This window comes from Dermacentor andersoni, chromosome 8, assembly GCF_023375885.2.
Source record: "Dermacentor andersoni chromosome 8, qqDerAnde1_hic_scaffold, whole genome shotgun sequence".
In the NCBI taxonomy this organism is placed as follows: domain Eukaryota; kingdom Metazoa; phylum Arthropoda; class Arachnida; order Ixodida; family Ixodidae; genus Dermacentor; species Dermacentor andersoni.
Window position 1 is genome coordinate 111,613,901 of NC_092821.1, and position 17,076 is coordinate 111,630,976.

At 47.2% G+C, this 17,076-nt stretch overlaps 1 pseudogene; it reads right to left on the reverse strand.

Annotated features, from left to right (window-relative positions):
• Window positions 1-14,979: 14,979 nt before the first annotated feature.
• LOC140212986 (piggyBac transposable element-derived protein 4-like) lies at window positions 14,980-16,425 on the reverse strand (annotated as a pseudogene).
• Between the last annotated feature and the right edge of the window lie 651 nt (window positions 16,426-17,076).

Consider the following 17,076-nt stretch of genomic DNA (forward strand, 5'->3'; position numbering starts at 1 on the left):
CAAGAAAAAACAAGTGGTCATGGCAGATTCCGCGGCGATATCGGAAACAAAGGTTCCATTACCCATTTTGCTCCTCCGTTTCTTGTAAAAACGTTGTCGTAGTGTCACTTCAAATAATTCGAGCTAATTTATTTAGAAGACAAAGAATGGCAACCGCACTTTCACATTCGATCCTGGCGAAATATTTGGCTCGTCCCGAATATTCAAAAAGTAAATAGTTCTTTTCGAATACGAATTGATATAATACGTATTGTTAGATGTGTATTCAAAACTTTGAATATTCCCGTACCCCTAATTATTAGACATAAAACGATGCATCACATAATATAGTTAGTCGCTGTAAAATACGGGGATGATAACGTTTCGACAAAAGCTCCAACACGTGCAATTCATGGTTCGACAAGCGAATTTCAATGCCGTCGATTTGTTTATAACACGTACACACGGAAAAATGAAGTAAATAAACATGTTCAAAGCAATTTTCGTTAAATTATCAGCACAGGTTGTAGGTACGATGTAGCAGAGTTGCGTTCTTTAGATCTGGCAAAAGTACCCTCGGCTTTATGCTGTTATTCATGATCACTGTCTATTTTCCATACGCTCTCGCACTAACCTCTTAGGGCAAGTGTGCGTATCACTTTCTCTTTATGAACAATATAGAAAATTTATTTATCAACAACGCCTTTAATCGACGTACTTGGGGCAGCCGGAAATATTGGTTTAAAGGTGACTTCCTAGTAGATGTCGCGCCCCGTCCAGCTGAAGAATAAAAATAAAAACGTTACATAATTATATCTTCGTTATAAAGTCGCTTTGTTATAGCGACATTTGTTGTAGAAGTGCTCGACTCTGTACCACACGGAAGACTGCTGTCCCCTTCAATACCCATACTTTGGTAATTTCTTGAGACTTCTCTGGTACCGGCTTGAATTGGTCGGAAACGTGAAGACGCAAAGCGGCCTCCCATAAAGCAATTAGTCTGTGGCGGACTGATTTAGTGGCCTGTGAAAGCCACGAAACACTTTCTGTGATTGGCTGCTGGTTCCATTAGGTATTTGTGTGCCCATTTTCCATATGTTGTAAACGAATCTGCGGAAGAGCTTGAATCTGACGCTTCCGAAATAAAGGGAAGAGTGCTTGTACGTACGTGATTGTACCATTGTCTCATCCAGCGGTGGTGTAAATCAACTCCAGTTATAGGCTACTGTCTCGGTCGATAGATGGAGCCACGCAACCAGAGGTCGGAATTACGCAGGCGACGCGCTCAATCCAAATCCTAACATGGCGAAATTCACGACGTCGATGTGTCAGTATTCCAACTTATATGTCGCATATTGAAGGTTGGTGGGCTCCCAAGGTGTAACCATGAAATGGAAAAGGGTGGTTTTCTCAACTAGCTGATAACGCACGTTGACGTTTCGAGAACGAAAGAACGGAGAGAAAGACGTACGCGCAGACCGAAAACTGAGGACATTCCTGAAAAATGGACGCAAATAGAAGCACCGAAAAACACGTGGACCCAAAAATTTAAACTTGCAAAGTAACCTTAGAGTCCCAACGTCACTCAGTGCTTCGCATCGAAGTAAATTAAGTCTGCTACATTCAGCGTAACAGGATGGATGGCTTCGCCACGCACGTTTTAATCGATTTGCCAATAAAACAAAATTGAGCAGCAGTTCCACTCTGTGAAGCGCTATCACCGATGCAGTGGTGCGTTTTTCCTAAATATACGCATATATGTATATATAGGTGTTGTTGTTCTTGAAGCACACAGATAGCGAATACACTCACACTTTACGTGTATTTATAATATTTGAGAAGTTCATTAGATTATTAAGACTAATTGCGTATTTAGGCGGAATGCAACCTGAATATGCCATCTCCCTGCGACGACAAACAACATTGTCTTGTTTCCGTCCAGCTATTAGCCATGTGGGCATTTTGAAATATTGGTGCATGACTGTTGGGACACCCTGGATGTGTGCATATATATATATATTACATGTACATGAGGCGAGATAGCGAAGTAAGTAAGTCCGTTTCTATTACCAGCTTTTGAGAAGTGTCTGTTTTGGGCGAATTGCCAATTCACTGTCGCGCCACCGTTAATGCGATATGCTGTGCTACTGCTATTAAACTTCTCTTCCCGTCCCAACAGCACAAAGCAGCCACGCAAACCCCTGGAAAATAGTAAAACAGAGGTTCGCTATGAACACAATAAAATTTAAATCGCAGAGATTAAGTGTAGTTGGTATGGGTAAGATAGCCTGAACGGCCACAATATTCCCGCACAGTTTCCACAGTTGTCACGACGCAACGTTTGATGCTCAAAATCCCGTACACAAATATCGGAGTGCGAGGGTACGCAGAGAAAGGAAACCGAGCGTCATGATTCGTACTCTTTTACTATCACAATGAAGTGTCCGTTGTCTCCTTTTCAGAGCTTCGCGTGGCTGCTGGCGCCGGATATATTTGTGGATATAAACGAAACCGTTATAAAAGATATGAATACAAATTCCCACGATGTAGTTCACGTAATGCTGGCATACTGATCACACATGTCGAGCTCAATTCTTAGTAAAAAAAATTACCGTCGCGCTCAAAACGCGCACAAGAATTCTCGGCTCGCAGGCATTTCTAAAAGGCACTGGCTTATTATTGGAATTAGGAGTTACGTTAAGGGGACAATTTTATTTACTTGATTCCCTTTGATGTAGCCCTGAAGTGCCTGACCAGTCATCGATGCGACATCGAGTTCGACATCAGAAAATTTTTATTTGTGTTGGAGAAGCTGAACACATAGGATAATAACTTTAACGTAATTTCTAATAATAGTAATTATTTGCTACAGTAAATAAATTATGACCTTGTGTTGTGTGCCATCTGTGCTTAGGAATAACAGAGTATTAATAGCAGGCAAAATAGTATTGTATTCTTTTTTGTGGATATGTACACTCCAAGGCCAAAATAAAGGTGACCAATGCAATATTCTTCACGGGGTACTCTGGGTATTGCAGCATTAAGCACTCTATATGTGCCATTTATAACTAGGCCATTCTTCAGGAATGGACATGGCCTACAACGTACTATTGCTGCATAAAACATGAAGAAATCATACCGGCTCACAGATGCATTCGTAGTACAATGAATTGTTAATACAACAGGTAGTTACTCATCGTCATCATTATTAACATCAACATCAGCGTATGGTAATATCCACGAGGGGACGAAGGCTTCTCACAGAGATATCGAATCAGCCCTTTCTTACGAAACCTGATTTAAACATGCGCCTGAAAAATCTGCTAATTTCGCCACCAATATAATATTCTGCCATCTTCGGCTGCACTTCCCTTCCCTTGGCACCCATTCTACGCAATGTGCCTGCTTGCCTGACTCCTTTCTTCATCGGTTTTTTTACCACATTTCTCGTGCGCAATTAAGGTAGCTGTGAAATCTTTGTTGGTATTTCCCCAGATGTTCACGTATGACTTCTGCACTCCACGATAACACAATGCCTCCATGACTGCTGGTATGTCTACTGAATGAAATGTCTTTCCATAATACAGGAAATCCATAATATCCATAATACAGGAAATCCATAATATCCATAATACAGGAAATCCATAATATCCATAATACAGGAAATCCATAATATCCATAATACAGGAAATCAAAGTGCACGACAACAGCATGGTGATACTGCTATTAATACGACTTTATTACAGCCGATTGATGCCGACCAATTATATACCATTACAGCCGACAACAAGAACTAAAACAACAAAAAACGTTGGGAGTTCCACACAGATTGGGTATCTTTGATTTTGAGGTCCTTGTAGTTACGCCACGGATGCGTGGATAAAGGGGCCCTGTATCACTTTTAATGGAAATGGAAAAATGTACCTGAAGTGAAGATGGACTACTTCAAAAATATTTTGCAGCAAAAACTAATTTAATGCGTTCAGCAGAACTGGACTTATTGCCAATCAAACATGGCCTCCTCTTTGTTTCATCGATGAATATGTCAAACAATGAATATGTCACGCATTCGAGCACTCGCCAAAGGAGTTTGTTAAAACCAGTGTTTTGATCCAGTGAGCGCGCGACTCCGCGCTGATTAATTTAGTTAAAACAAGTAGATGGGCTAGTTAGTGTGAATCTTTGAGAGAATGTGTCAACGCGACGGAACAAGGACGTAGAAAGAAGCAGACTTACAAAGACAGCGCTGTCTTCATGTTCCTGTTTTTTTCTACGTCCTCGTTGAGTAAAGCTTACACGTTCTATCATTGCTAACTTAGTTTGTAAGTGAATGTTTACATGTTTATACGGCCGATAAAACTACTGTCTTTACTTCGTACAGCTATCTACTAAGTTGCTACCGCAATGAGTGCTTCGCTCTTCCAGCGGTACTGCGAATTTTTTGTTAAAGAGGCGTTTGAGAGAGTTGTTGAACCGTGGCAACAGTGTGTTTGGAGGGTATATTTCTTTGAGGTACACAGCTGTAAATTAAAGGTAACAGTATAGCGTTTGAAAAATCGCAATCATCCTCAACTGAGCAGTTGTCAAAACCGGCGATGTAAGCAGCTTTAAATAATTTGTACTGAAGGCACTGGGCAGTGGGCATGGTGCTGGTGTGCTTGTGAAAAAGAAGACGACGAGAAGTGCTTGCTTCCCTGTTACGATATAGCGCCGACCTGTTTTAATCCTAGCGCTACAACCTATAACTAGTGACCCTTTTGCTAGGTGAACACCCCCGTTGCATTTGGTGGAGCTGCTGGGTTTCTCTTCTACATCCTGGAACTCCGCAGCCGAACGCTACCACCAGCTGTTCCAATGGACGAACCAGGACCGTCCCAGGCTGCTGCTCCCGTGCCCCCCACCATCGTCTGTTCTGGCGTGATCCGCCAGCGCGATCCGGCTATATTTAGCGGCACAGACGACCACGACGTGGAAGACTGGCTCGCCGAATATGACCGTGTAAGCGCCTATAATAAGTGGGACGACCGCGCCAAGCTCACAAATGTCATCTTTTACTTGACTGACGTGGCAAACCTATGGTTCCGCAATCATGAAGCCGATTTTACCACCTGGTCGGCTTTCACGGCGACTTTGGCAGAGGTCTTCGGCCGTCCCGCCGTTCGCCGGCTTCGCGCTGAGCAACGCTTGCGTGGTCGAGCTCAACGCCAGGACGAGACCTTCACCAGCTATATTGAAGACGTCCTCTCGCTATGCAAGCGCGTGAACTCATCTATGGACGAAGCTGACAAGATCAAGCACGTCATGAAAGGCATCGATGACCATGCCTTCCAGATGCTCGTCGCGAAGAGTCCGCGGACGATTGCCGAAGTCATACAGCTATGTCAGCAGTATGACGAGCTGCGCAAGCAGCGTGCTTCAACGCGCGCTGCTCAGCAGGACACCACGGATCTATCTCCGTTGGATTTCGGCCGCGACGCTGCCGACATCTCTGCTTTAATGCCAGAGATAAAGCAGTTTATCCGTCTAGAAGTTGCCCGCCAACTCTCTCTGGCGAACAGCACACCCGAGCCGTCGACAACCTTGGCTCCTTCGCTTCGCCACGTCATTCAGACCCAAGTTGCCGCGGCGCTGCCATCTGCCCCTCCTCCGCAGCCTGCAGCTGGGCCGCTAACGTACGCTGACGTTGTCGCCCGGCCTTACGCTCCTCCGGCTGCTGATGCCTACCGGGCCACTGGAACCTTCCATGTGCCGCCGCCACCTTCACGCCCGATGGTCGTCCCTTACTCGGCCGCTGGAGCCCCTGTCGTCAACCCGTGGCGTACATCTGACAACCGGCCAATATGCTATTTCTGCCATCTTCCGGGCCACGTAGCACGATTCTGCCGCCGTCGCAGCCCCCGTTTACCTGACAGTGGGGGCGCCTCAAGCTACAGGCCTGCTCGACTTCCACGTCAGGACCCATCTAGCCTTCCTCCGGACTCATCTTACAGTCGCCTCCCTTTCGATGCCCGTCGGTCACCTTCCCCACGTCGCCGATCCATTTCCCCGATGGTTCGCCGACCCAGCCCAGCCCGAGAGGAAAACTAACAGTCGCAGTTCCAGAGGCAAGAACTGCGTTTACGTCGAACATTTCAAGGCCTCATTCTAACCCGGCGAACGAAATTGAACTCTCCGTAGATGGCGTCACCGTACACGCACTTATCGACACCGGAGCCGCCGTTTCTATTATTAGTGAGAAGCTTTGCCGCAACTTGAACAAAGTGACCATTCCCCTTACCTCTCTTTCTCTGCGTACGGCAACCTCGCATCGCATTCAGCCTTCAGCGTCGTGCACAGCCCGGGTTGTCATTCAAAACGTTATATATGTTATAGAATTTGTCGTCTTATCTCGTTCGTCACACGACGTTATTCTTGGATGGAATTTCCTATCTGTCAACCAAGCACTTATCGACTGCGCTCGTGCCGAACTTACATTATCAGTGCCGTGCTTCGACCCTGACGACCATTCTTCTCCTAAAGTTGTTGCCGCCTCTGACATCGATATCGCACCTTTCTCCGCCGCTCTGGTTCCTGTGTCATGTAACTCTGCTGCAAACTCATCAGTTCTGTTTACACCGTCGGCCACTTGTGCGCGCCGCCGGAACTTTCTGCTTCCGTTTGCTGTCGTCACTTTTTGCGACGGTTCTGCTGCCCTTTACGTGTGCAATCCGTCCGCCTGCCCATCATCCCTACTCCGCGGCGAGTGCCTGGGTACCGCTGAAGCTTTCGATAGCGTTCTCCTGGCCACCACATTTGGTGATACGGCATCACTTCCGATTTGTTCCGTCACTCCTCCCGCCGCGACTGATGCCCCTGTAGACGTCTTCGCTCGTGCCGTCGACGCAGAACTCACACCTGCGCAGCACACAGAAATTATCAAGCTCCTCCAACGCTTTCGTTCCTCATTTGACATTGACCAACCAGCCTTGGGCCGAGCGTCCGCAGTCGTTCACCGTATCGACACCGGTCCACAAACACCATTGCGCCAGCGTCCGTATCGTGTGTCGGCTGCTGAACGCCGTATCATCGACCAGCACGTTGACGACATGCTGGAGCGTGGCATCATCCAGCCCTCTAACAGTCCCTGGGCATCTCCGGTTGTCCTCGTTAAAAAAAAAAGATGGCTCCATTCGGTTCTGCGTCGACTATCGCCGCCTTAACCGAATAACGCGCAAGGATGTCTATCCTCTGCCGCGCATCGACGATGCCTTGGACTGTCTGCAGGGAGCGGAATTCTTTTCCTCGCTGGATTTGCGCTCCGGCTACTGGCAAGTGCCAATGGCAGAGGCCGATCGTCCAAAGACAGCCTTCGTAACGCCTGATGGGCTATATGAATTTACTGTCATGCCGTTCGGCCGCTGCAACGCGCCTGCCACTTTCGAGCGAATGATGGACGCCATTCTTCGAGGGCTGAAGTGGAAAACGTGCCTCTGCTATTTGGATGACATTGTGGTTTTTTCCACCGACTTTGCGTCGCACCTCAACCGCCTCGAGCAAGTACTTGCGTGCCTCTCCACTGCAGGACTGCAACTAAATTTGAAGAAATGCCACTTCGGCGCTCGTACGCTTACTATTCTCGGCCATGTAGTGTCAAAAGGCGGTATCCTTCCGGACCCCACAAAACTTAGCGCCGTATCCGAGTTCCCTAAACCAACCACCATGAAAGAGCTTCGCAGCTTCATCGGCCTGTGCTCATATTTCCGACGCTTCATCCGTAACTTTGCCTCTATCATTGCCCCCTTGACGCAGCTTCTCACCGGCAGTTCTGACCTATCAGCCTGGTCCTCGGCGTGCGACGACGCATTCCAAGAACTGCGACGCGTTCTCACCTCGCCTCCAGTGCTGCGACACTTCGATCCCTCTGCTCCAACTGAGATCCATACGGACGCTAGTGGTGTCGGGCTCGGCGCTGTTCTTGCACAACGCAAGGATGGCTTCGAAGAGTACGTCGTCGCGTATGCCAGCCGCACCCTTACCAAAGCCGAGGTGAACTACTCGGTTACTGAGAAGGAATGTCTGGCCATCATTTGGGCTATCGGCAAATTCCGTCCTTATGTGTACGGGCGTCCATTTGACATCGTGACCGACCATCATGCCCTATGCTGGTTATCTTCACTAAAAGATCCAACTGGTCGGCTTGCCCGTTGGGCATTGCGCCTACAAGAGTACGACATCCGCGTTGTTTATCGCTCAGGCCGAAAGCACTCAGACGCAGACGCTCTATCCCGGTCACCCCTGCCCTCTGGTCCTGTCCACTCGTCTATTTCTACCTGCGGTGCCTTCGCCCTCAACATTTCCGACATGCCGTCAGAGCAGCGCAAAGACCCATGGATCTCTTCGCTTATTGACTTCCTGTCCAGCCAGTCGCCAGCACCGACCTCTCGGACGCTTCGTCGCCAAGCCACGCACTTCATCATTCGAGATAACCTGCTGTACCGCCGCAACTACAATTCCAGCGGCCGTAAGTGGTTGCTTGTTATACCCCGACACCTACGCTCCGACATCTGCGCCACGTTCCACGACGACCCACAATGTGGCCACGCTGGTGTATTAAAGACATACTCTCGCCTCCAGCTTCGGTACTACTGGCGCGGTATGTACCGTTTCGTTCGCCAGTATGTCCGGTCATGCCACCTATGCCAACGACGCAAGACGCCACCTCAACATGCCACCGGCCCCTTACAACCTTTACCATGCCCCGCGCGCGCGTTCGACCGCGTCGGCATTGACTTATACGGTCCGCTTCCCAACACTCCAAGCGGCAACCGCTGGGTTATTGTTGCTATCGACCACCTCACGCGGTACGCTGAAACTTCAGCCCTAGCATCTGCCACAGCAAAAGACGTCGCCAGTTTTATCCTTCAAAACCTGATTTTACGCCATGGAGCACCTCGCGAATTACTGAGCGACCGCGGTCGCGTTTTCCTCTCAGACGTCATTGCAGCATTGCTAAAGGAGTGTCGCATCATTCACCGCACTACCACGGCATATCATCCTCAAACTAATGGGATGACAGAACGTTTCAACCGCACCCTTGGTGACATGATGGCCATGTATGCTTCATCTGACCACTCGAATTGGGATCGCATTCTACCTTTCGTCACCTACGCTTACAATACCGCCACGCAAAGCACCACTGGGTTCTCCCCTTTCTTTCTCCTTTACGGACACGAACCTTCATGCACTATGCACACGATTCTACCTTATCGGCCAGATGCCTCGGAGTGGACGACTGTTTCTAGAGCGGCTGCTTACGCCGAAGAATGTCGCCAGCTCGCTCGTTCGTTCACATCCCAGGACCAGTGGCGCCAAAAGCTTCGCCACGATTCATTCACTACGGCTACGTGCTTTGCGCCTGGCTCGCTGGTCTGGTTGTGGGTGCCCTCTACTCCTCCAGGCCTTTCCTCCAAGCTGCTCTCCAAGTACCACGGTCCTTATCGGGTACTGAAACAAACATCCGCAGTCAACTACCTCATCGAGCCAATTGAAACGCCTTCCGACCAGCGTCGTCGGGGCCAGGAAATTGTCCACGTCTCCCGGCTCAAGCAGTGCCATGACCCCCCTGTGTTCCCCTGTCCTTAGGTCGCCAGGATGGCTACTCTTTCGGTGGGGAGTGATTGTACTGAAGGCACTGGGCAGTGGGCATGGTGCTGGTGTGCTTGTGAAAAAGAAGACGACGAGAAGTGCTTGCTTCCCTGTTACGATATAGCGCCGACCTGTTTTAATCCTAGCGCTACAACCTATAACTAGTGACCCTTTTGCTAGGTGAACACCCCCGTTGCAAATTCAATTTCTTGCGTGATAGAAAACGTATCAACGTGCTTGTAATCACGAACAACCCTAAAGCTATTTTTAGTAGAAACATGCGCAGACAAAGTGAAATACATAAGCAAGTGATCACTTAAACCAGGGGTGTAAGTAAGTTTGGAAACTAAGTCCGATGTAGTAGTAAAAATGAGGTCAAGGATATTAGCGGTAACTGTATTAGATCCAGTGGGTTCATCAACAAGTTGTGCGAGGTTGAAGTCAAAACAAACATCAAGAAACTTACCGCATTCCGAATAATTTTTTGTAATAGTGGCGGACCAATGTGGCATGAGATGTTTAGAAAGTTGAAATCTGCTAGCAGAAAAAAAGGCACTGTAGGGTATCGCGTCACAATATTATTTAAGACGCCATGAAATTCACCACAGAAGGAACGGGGTGTAGCTGGGGGTCTGTAACATTCACAAAAAATAGCATTCCTACTGTCAATGGTAATACGCACGCCCACAACCTCTAAAGCTGACACGACTGGGACATTTGAGGAACGGAACTCTTCATTAACAGCGATCAAGACACACCCGCCGACACTAATATCGCAGTCATATTCATAAATAGCGCATTTTCTTTTTCACAGTCTCGAATTTCACCGCTTTCAACTTTTGCATAAAGCCAAGTTTCGCATGAAACAATACCCACAGAAAATTACTCATTATGACCTGAGAGTGCCGTTTGCCCGTTGGGCACACTGCGTGCATTGCTAAATCGAAGAGACACATTTTTTTGCTTGGCGGGAAGATAGCTATGCTGTCGAATTGTCAGAAGTGCTTGAAGCCGCTTTGCGATTAGCAGGTAGGCGTGCCTCACGAGAGGAGTCTACTTCATAAACGGTATCAGCGGCTGCACAGTAGATGTAGCGTTTTTTGTTGATGATAAGCTTGTTAAAGCGCAATGAAAAGGGTTGGCCGTATGATTTTTCACATTGAATAACTTTTCTTCGTAACAAGCTTGCTGATTGGCAGAAGTCTTCGCCCACAGAATTATGGCTTTTTTCAACCTAGTTTTCTAAGAAAGAAAGAAATCTTTGGTTTTAAAAGCTGAAAACTTGATAAGCGGTGTGTCTTTAGTGTCTCAATGGAACCAAGCATGCGCGCTCTGTCGATCACACCGTCGGTAACATTCAAGCTTAGATGACGCGGCAGCAGTCTTCGGACGGTGCCACGGTCTGGTTAGCACTGTGAGATATGCCGTAAAATTATAAATTATCTCTTCCGGACCGATATTACCACTCTCAAGCCTTCAGCCTTCAGTTGTAACAGTTTCATGACGAAGGGGGTTAATTTGAGCTGGGCCCGACACATCTTCTACAATACATTTCAAAGTTATTAATCTCATTTTTTTTCGTGTGTGCCACTTGGGTTTCCCTTTAACTCGACGAAAGACTCCATTATTTCCGTATGACGCTTGTCAAATTTAGTTGACAAGGCAACAATGGCATCAAGCAGTTCCTTGTTCAATTGCCTATGGTTAAGCTGAGGAGGAACGCGGATTTGTTCTACGTCACCGCTTAGCATGAGGAGCTTAACAACAAATATACAGTCGTTCAAGGTATCCCAAACAACACTAGGGCACGAAACCAGCAAGAGAAATCGTCGCTTGAACGGTTACAATGAAGAGCTGGCATTAAATAGCAGAAGGGGATTTTGAGCAACAACATCGTCACTGCTCTCCAGTGCCCTCTATTTAGGAAAAGATGGGTAGGACAATCAGCAAAATAGGAACAAAAGATCGGTGGCGCAATGAACCGCCTGCTTCAAAGGGAACGCTCAAGGGATCCATCCATTCATCAATCCGCGGCGGCGCCGGCAGTGCGGGGAAAGCAAAACAAAAAGAAGAGAACCAGAAATTTCGCCTTGCCGTATCACAGGCAGTGGCAGCGACATTTCAATAGCTTCTCTACAAGGCCTGAATGAAGCCTTCCGTGTCACTTTGCGCGCACATTAGATAAATAAAAAAATTGCAGTTCCACTCGAAAGGCGAAGCACCGAATGGGATAGCAAATTAAGCGAATAGCTGTACGAAGTAAGGATAGCAGTTTTATCGGCCGTATAAAGATGTAGACATTCGCTTACTAGATAAATTACAATGATAGAATGTGTAAGCATGACTCAACGATGACGTAGAGAAAAAAGGGCAGAGACAGCGCTGTCTTTGGGTGTCTGGTTCTTTCTACAACCTTCCTTAGTCGCACTTACACATTCTATTATGGCTTCAAACCAACTAGCCCGTCAACTTGTTTTAACTAAATTAGCACGGTGTAACGCGCTAACAGGTAAACATGAACACATCTCGCTCATTGAGCACGGAAACCCACTGTCAAAATTCTGGAGTAAGGAATCGAGGCAGCAGCAAGCGAATTGACCTTCATGCATGTCTCGCTTCAGCGCGAAAGAAACGTCGAAGGCACAGCGCGTACGTAGCTACAGGCACTACGCGCACTGTAGAAACATCGCAGATCGCTTTGAAGATGAGGCGCGCGGGATGCGCGAACTTTGGCCACGTGGAGTCTACTATGGCGCCCACGATTGGCGATCTCGCGATCTCGCCCGCCCATACGCGCCCCAATGCTGTAGCGGTGGGTGCGAAGAACCCCGGTCCCTCTAAGCTGACCCCTTGCCTCGAGCGCGACAGGAGAAGGCACGCATCCGGCCGCATTCCTCGCTCGCTCACGCGAAATTGAATCGCGTTCGCGTGCTCACCCTCACAGGCATTGACTCGCAACATACAGCACACGGCACGTGGCGGCGGTTTTATCGCCCTCGGAATTTATACGAAACCTCACGGCGACGCTGACGTGAGGATCTATATAATTTCTATGGCAATAAAACTTGTGTTTTGACTCTTTATTCCCTGACCCACTCCTTTCCAGTCTATATATAGATTCGAACTTGTTGGATCTGTTGCATTACTTGTAAATATCCACTATTCCCCCGGTGCAAGGTAACACATGGAGACACTTGACCGCTTAGGTGTCGTATAGAAAAAAATTCTAATAGGTTACCGCTTGTACCTTCCAGAGGTCAAACAAAGTAATTACGCCACGCGTTCGTCGCCGGAACTGCCTGTGCGTCTCTCATCGTCCTGGAGCTAGAAGGCGCGTTTCTGCAAGGTCAAACAGGTGGTGTCGTCCGATTCAACACGTTTTAAAACACTTTCGCTGACTACAAACATAGACCCTGGAAAATTCCGGTTTCGCTCATTGACGTAGCCATCTAAACGTAGGAAACAAGGGCATTGGCGGCGATATCGCGTTGCAGGACTGCGCGAAATATAAGCCCTTAGATTGTCAACACTTTTCTTCTGAGAGTAACGACAGTTCTGCAAGTCAAAGTTCTCGTATGTTATACCTAAAGTATTGTGTACCAGTTTTGAGGCGTAATGCGCGTGTCTTTAGTCTTAAAACGTAGAAAGGTACTTTCTGCACGGTGAAAAAATTTAGAAATGCACATTCCGTTTCAGCGCAGTAGACTGATAAGGCCCGTGTGCGGAATGTTCTTGGGGCCACACTCTCGCTCCTGTTGTTGAGCAAGGAAACCGTCTTAGATTTCTCTGCTAGAGGGACGCGTTCACACTGAACAATGCGGTGGGTCGCTTCTGATGCGCCATTAGGCCTTGTTGGTTCTTGAAACCTTCGCTTATATCAGTTTCATTGGTGCACCCGATTTTCACACTTTGTTCTCCCGATGAAGTCTCTCCTCCTCAACCATGTTCACGCAGGGATGGTAGGTAGGCTAGCTAACGTTGTGCGTCTCTAAATTGGAAGAGCTCTGGGGCTTTGCTATAAAACGGCAACAGCTTCAATTTTTGCAGCCGAAATAATTGTTGTTGCTGTGAGATGCCAGCTATGCAGAGAATAAATAAAAGAACGCTGATAGCTGAATAAGTGCACTGATATACCTGCACCACCATTTTTCTATAGAGAATGACTTGGAGTATTTATTGAGTGTAAGCTGAGGCAAACCCCATGCTAATTGTTGGGTGTTCAGAATCCCTAGCCGTGAAGAATTTTTGCGTAGTTGGCTCCATTCGCACTGCACGGGATAGTTTCGCTAGTACTTTCATGAAACGCTGAGACTGCGCCTTCTGTTTGCTACTTATGTCTACATGTACAATATGTGTGAACGTAGTGATAGAGACACGGCTACGATTGGTATGTTTTTTCCACACGCTGACGACGCAAGACGGTGCACTTTATGGAGACCTGGAACATGGCCAGGCAGTAAACGGCACTTGCGTCACGAACGCCAATTTCTAACCTGGTGCTGGGTAGGCGAAACTTCGGGTGGAAAAAATACAAAGAAAAAATGAAGCCTGCTTCCATGGCAATGGTTTTGTTGATGCAAGAGGGGGAAACGCCATCCCGCTTTCTCTGCAGGTGCCAACGGAGACCAACACCGCCTGCATTTATTTTTTCATATTGTTTTTCCTCTTTCAGATTTAGTTTGCTATGCCCTTCGGCGTCTAGTTTTCTTTTATTACTCACCACATCTGTGCAACGCATTTGTGTGAAAACTTTTCTTTTTCTCTTCAAGATGCGCGCGCCTGCATGCTATGCCACACTGCAATGTTGTTTCGGCAAAACATAACATGGCCAAAAATGTGGTTTATCACTGTCTGTATCAGGAACCCAACGCACAGCAAGTCCTTCAATTCATAATTCAATGCGTCACTACAAATGGGCGCATTCAGTACTGTAGTGGTACATACGTAATACAACTTCCTACAGTTTTTCAGACAGAACATTCTGCAGAGGCCATGCTTCGTTGCTGTGCAGAACACAACCTAAGCAATTTTGCCGCAACAGTTACTTGCAAACATTACCAAGAGCGGTAGATCTACATACTTCGCATGCCAGTAACAAAAGCTTCCTTTTTAATTCCCAACCAGGGGAAAAAGGGCAGTTTTTACTAGGTAGAAGGAAATATCTTTTGGTGGCTATGCACGAATGCCTTATTTACATTGTTTGGTATCAACATGTCGCTAAGGGAATTTACTATTCAATAACATAAATATTTCATATGTATTTATTACATAAATTAATGAAAAAAATGTTGATAATGTAAAAATTTATACAGTCAAGAACATCGCTCTGCTGGAAAAAGGTGCACATCTTTAAAAATATCAGAGGTAAGGAAATTTGAAGATATAAATTTTGTAGCCTTATATGTTCTAAAGAAATAACACAAGTTTCAGAAAGTTTTTCGGAAAACTGTTCTTTCCACAAAAAAAAATGTTACCGTGGTTCAGTGGCATGCCATTCTCCAAAGCAGTCCCTCGTCGTGATGAAACAGAGATGCACACCGCATGGCTCACAAAAAACTGCCGTCTTCATCTCTACTTTGGTTTTTTCATAGCAGAGCTTGCAGTTACGGCGCTTTTCTTGCACCTGGGGCTTGTGCTCAGACTTCTTTGGAGGAGGTGGAGGGTGACTAGGTCTGTCGTCTAACCCAAAAATCTGGTTTACCAGCTCAATTCGAAATGCAAGCTGGTCAAAGCCAGCCTTTCTGGAGAGCTCCTCTATCTCGGGGTGATGCTCCCTGTGTTCCTGGAAAATGATGAAGCTGTTGACGACAGCAATGTCAATGGAGTGGAAGAACAGTGTCTTCCACCACCTGACACACTTCATCAAGACATTATAGGAAGCAATAAGTTGATCGGATTTGTCAACACCAAGCATGCCCTTATTATAGTCTTCTATCAAAAGCGGCTTCCTGATGGGGAGCTTTGTCCATTGGTCTCCTCTCTTCACTTTTCGCATTGCAGTGACGCGATTGTTGGCAGTGTGTGCTGTGCTTCTCATGTTTACAGCGCGCTTGTCTTTCCACTGCAAGTACAGCACATCACGGCACCGCAGCCAGCGAATGTCACTTTGAGTAGCTTTTTTCTCCCAAGTGGAGTCTTTCAACTGGGAGGGAAATCCACGACGATCTTTGCCCGTTGTTCCGCAAGAGAGAGTCTTCCTTTCAAGGAGATGTTCAAAGAGGGAGGTGGACGTGTAGAAGTTGTCAAGGTAGACTATGTAGCCTTGATCCAAATATACATCATAAAGGCGGGTTACAGGGTCATAAGCCAGTCCCTTTGAGCTGGGTGTTTCTCGCTTCCCGGTGTAAACACCGAATTGAACAGTGTAGCCTGTTCTTGAGTCAGCGAGGACCCATAGCTTATACCCCCACTTGACCCCCTTGTCACGCATATACTGCCGAATTCCCGATCGTCCTTTCGATTTAACCATTCCTTCGTCGACGCACAAATTTTGATATGGCTGGAAAAGGTGACCTGACACGTCGTTCATATGCTGCAGTAAATGTGCAATCCTGTGCAGCTTGCCATCGCGGACAGGGTCAGTCTTCTCCGGGTCCATGACACTAAGAAAACCAAGGAACGAAAAAAATCGGCTCCAGGGCATAATCCTTGGAGGAATGAGGCCCGAAAACGATTCCGAGGTATTCCAGTATAAATGCAGGCGAGGCAGTTCCACAATTCCTATGTATACAGTATTCCAATGCATTGCATTACTTCACCCGGACTGAAATTTCTCCATGAGCCCTCCTTTTCTGCGTAAGTCTGCGTCTCTAAAATATGCATCCACGCTTATTTGTTTGTGTTTTCGCAGATAACGTTGATTACCTCTGCTGTGAAAAACTAGTTGGAAGACATCGATGGCCCGTATGAAGTGCCGTGCATTACTCCGGGGCGCGCCGCCAACTTCGACCCCCGGGTTTCTTCTCGGAAAAAACTTCAAGCGCTTTACAGCTGCTGGCAGGGAATCGTGTCCGTATGATATTGAGACCCTGAAAACACATAATATAGCTGTGAGTACATGCTCCACTGCCCATAACTATATATTAGTAATCGAAATGTGCGCCGCACATAGAACTGACACTCACACGCTGGATGTTCCGGCTTGATTTGATGCATCCTCGGCCTCGGTACTGAATTCTGATGTGTCCACATCTTCTTCAGGCTCACTACTACTGATTACATCCGCAAAATCAGCTACAGAAGCGCTCGATTGGCGAGAAAAACGACGTCTTTTAGGAGCGTCTGCGCGCGATGACGACGCCATGATTGACGCGCTCGCCGGACAATCCGAAACTTTTTGCGGCGGGCGGAGACGAACCGGAAAGTAAAAAACCAACAAAACATAGCGGAAATCGTTTTGTGCTTCCCACTTTCTAACCTAGATGGCGATAGGCGCTCGCAAGCCGCGCGATAGCGCGAGAATTTGAACTTGAA